We start from the raw sequence: 3753 nt of genomic DNA, 5'->3' as shown, positions 1-3753 counted from the left end.
AAAAGAAAGAAAATCAATGTCTACATTTGTGCTTTAAGATATTTCCTGTTTTCCAATGGAAAATGATTCCTAAGCAACAGCTGACCAGTGAATCTGCATTTCCAATGTTTTAAGGGCAATCCCATTAACCTCAGTTACTTAATTTACTCCCACATATCATCCAAGCAAAGCCACAGCCAATAATTTAAAAGCACCACTTAATGCTGGAACAGAATCTGAACTCATTCCACCCTATGCTAAATTTGGAAGGTGTCACCTACTTGACCTTGCCTTTTTTTTGGCTTCGGAAATGTTGAGTATGGGGCCTCCATTATTATGGAACAAAGCCTTAAAGTGGAACTAAACCCTGGGGATACTCAACTGTGGCAGGAGCTGCCATCTTCTCCCTTCTTTTATTCCGCATTCTGATTTTTGGTCATCTTGATTGGCCAACGCCAGGATTATGTAACTCACGCATTCAGTTCCGGCACCTGCACGACAAGCCTGCATTGCTGGGTAATACTGCCAGCCAGCGCTAAGCTGAGGATACCCAGCTCTGTCAATTTTGAAAACTGACCAGCAATCAGGCAGGTAAGATTACTTATCTAGAGGGGACATAGCCTGCCCCATTTTGCAATAAAGCCCTGCTCGATGCCATATTTTTAATGATGAACTTTACTTTACTTACACTTCAAGGTGAAATCTCTCAGAAAAGTACTAATATTAAACCCAGCTGTGCCGATTTATATCAGAAAGAGACGTAAACTTTGGCTGTCCAGCCAGGCAGATCACTGAGCAACAGAGGACAGCTGTATAGATGAAGGATTTTCCACTGGAATGATCAAAATTGTCTGAGGAAATGCAGGAAAAGTAGTTTAGGAGTTGATTCCCTTGACTTTGAGATTTCTTCTTTTTTCCGGTTGTTTCTACAAAACAAAAAAGCAAAGCAATTTCTTTCCCGTTTGACGCCTTAACTAACCTTCCTTCCTATGTTCAAAACAAAAAAATACATTACCAAGGATCATTCATCTTAGGGTAATAAATCAAAATGTGTGCTTACTAAATATACACCATACTTTGAAATCCTTCTTCGTCTTTTCTTATCTCCCAGGGGAGAGGAAAATCACCTATCCGAGTTTAGCGAAGGGCACCGCCATCGTCTTTATCTTCTTCCTCTGATTGACAATCTTCGGCCATCTTGATTGGCTGTGCCGTGATGATGTAACTCCAGCGAAAGCACACAGGAGTTCATTCATTCTTGCACATGCATGGGAAGCCAGGAATGCCGAGTTTCCCTGGCAACCAACTGCGCATGCGCAGCTCAGCTTTGACGGCAGAAACCCAAAGAGTTCAGGCAAGTAAAACACATTATTGTGGAAGGAATAACACCTGTCCCTTTCTGCAGTCATGACCCGTCTGATCATGGGAACTTTTTAGGGTGAACACTTTAAAAATACCTAATTATATAGAACACACGGATACTTGCTGAGCCCAAAGCTACAATGTCTGTCTATATTTAGCTGCAAAGCAATGTGACATATTCAACACTAAAGCAGTTTACTGCCGGCTCTGAGAGATGCAGCATTAAGAGTCCAAATCAGTAAGGATGGTGAGAGAGGATCCCCCCCCCCCGGATTGAGAAGTTCATTTATACTGGATACAGGGTCAGCAGTGATTGGAGAAGAGTTAGTCATGTGACTGAACTCTCCCCATTTTTATTGCATTTGTATTGCAATCTGCTGGCTTTGGACTCCCAAAGTCAATGCTTTTTTTTTTTTTTTTTTTTTAAGACCCTTTGGTGTTTTGTACTTTGTGACATCCAAGAGATGATGAGCACCGTATGACCGGCACTGAGACATGCAGGGCGCATCTCCCATTTCCTTTGGACTCCTTGTGGGGAAGAAGTGATTGGTGGTCCATATTGAACCCCAGTTATAATCAGGTTTGGGGTATTATATAGCTCCCTTTCCATCCATGCACTGAGAATTCATATTTGGACTGGGGCAACAGTTGATGGATTTGTTCTTGCACAGGGCCCATGGATGAAGTCCCCGGTAATGATCAGTTGAGTAGAGATGGCTTTGGGTCAGTTCTATAATACCCATCACAATGAAAGGTGGAGTACTGGCACTGCGATACAGTTCTTACCCTTGTGTTTCCTGATTCATTCCTGGTTCTGATTCAAGGGGTCTTCTGACCTATTTGTGGTCCTGATCTTTGACATCTTGTGACCCAGTGGTGGTTCCGATCCCTGGGAGCTCCTAATTCATTTGCGGTTTTCTATACCTGGGGTCTCTAGGCCAGTTTGTGGCCCTGATCACTGGGACTATCTGACCCATTTGTAGTTTTGATCCATAGAATCTCCTGATCATTTGCAGTTTTGGTTCCTGGTTCTGATCTCTTGAGTTTCCTGACCCATTGGTAGTTTTGGTCCTTGAGGCACCTGACCCATTCACAGTTTTGATCCACGAAGACTCCTGACCCATTCAAGATTTTAATCCATAGAGCCTCCTGACCCATTTTCAGCTTTGGGGCCTGGAGCCTCCTGACCTATTCATGAATCTGATACCCAAGGTCTCAATTTTTGGTTCTGACCCATACTGCCTCATGACCTGTTTGCAGTTTTGGTCTCTGGAGCCTCCTGACCTTTTCATGGATCTGATCATTTGAGGCCTTCTGGTCAATTACCGGTTCTGATCCATTGAACCTCCTGACTGCAGTTTTGGTCCCTGGGGCCTCCTGGCAAATCCTTTGTTTCAATCCCTGGGGTCTCCAGAGATATAGCACCAACATATTACGCAGCGCTGTACATAAGATAGGGGTTGCAAATGACAGACAGTGACGCAGGAAAAGGAGAGGACCCTGCCCCAAAGAACTTACAATCTAGGCAGTGGGGGAAGTCTCACACAATAGGAGGACATTATTTATCATTTTTCAGTATTGGTCTCGAAATATCCCCTGAGGAAGCCGGTATGGCGAAACGCGTCGGGTAATAAGAGATAAAGGGACAATATTATTTAAAAAAAAATTGTATCCCAGAAATAGGAGTATTTATTTAGATTTGAAGAAATAAAGACCCCTCCTTGCTGCATGATTCTAATGCAGATTAAGGAAGAGTTTAACATAGTTTCTTATTATAAGACTTTATAATTTCAAACTGTCACATTGTATTCTATACTCTTAAACACATTGAATATATATAGCCTAAAAAAAACCCTCTTTTCGTTGTATCCTTTATACAAAAATAAGTTTAGTTTTTTATTCACTATTCCTAATAACCATAACTAGTCTCTTCTCCATGGAGGTCAGTGTCCCTGATAACGATAACTAGTCCTCCCCTTCATAGGGGTCAGTGTATGAGTCCCCTATAACTAGTCCTCCTCCCAATAGAGGTCAGTGTATGAGTCCCCTAACTCGTCCTCCTCTCCATGGAGGTCAGTGTATGAGTCCCCTAAAACTAGTCCTCCTTTCCATAGAGGTCAGTGTATGAGTCCCCTATTACTAGTCCCCCTCTCCATGGAGGTCAGTGTATGAGTCCCCTATAACTAGTCCTCTCCATGGAGGTCAGTGTATGAGCCCCCTATAACTAGTCCTCCTTTCCATAGAGGTCAGTGTATGAGTCCTCTATAACTAGTCCCCCTCTCCATGGAGGTCAGTGTATGAGTCCCCTATTACTAGTCCTCTCCATGGAGGTCAGTGTATAAGTCCTCTATAACTAGTCCCCCTCTCTATAACTAGTCCCCCTCTCCATGGAGGTCAGTGTATGAGTCCCCT

The sequence above is a fragment of the Pyxicephalus adspersus genome, chromosome 4 (assembly GCF_032062135.1).
Source record: "Pyxicephalus adspersus chromosome 4, UCB_Pads_2.0, whole genome shotgun sequence".
NCBI classification, from domain to species: Eukaryota; Metazoa; Chordata; class Amphibia; order Anura; family Pyxicephalidae; genus Pyxicephalus; species Pyxicephalus adspersus.
The sequence above is the reverse complement of the archived record's forward strand: the minus strand, read 5'-3'. Positions refer to the sequence as shown.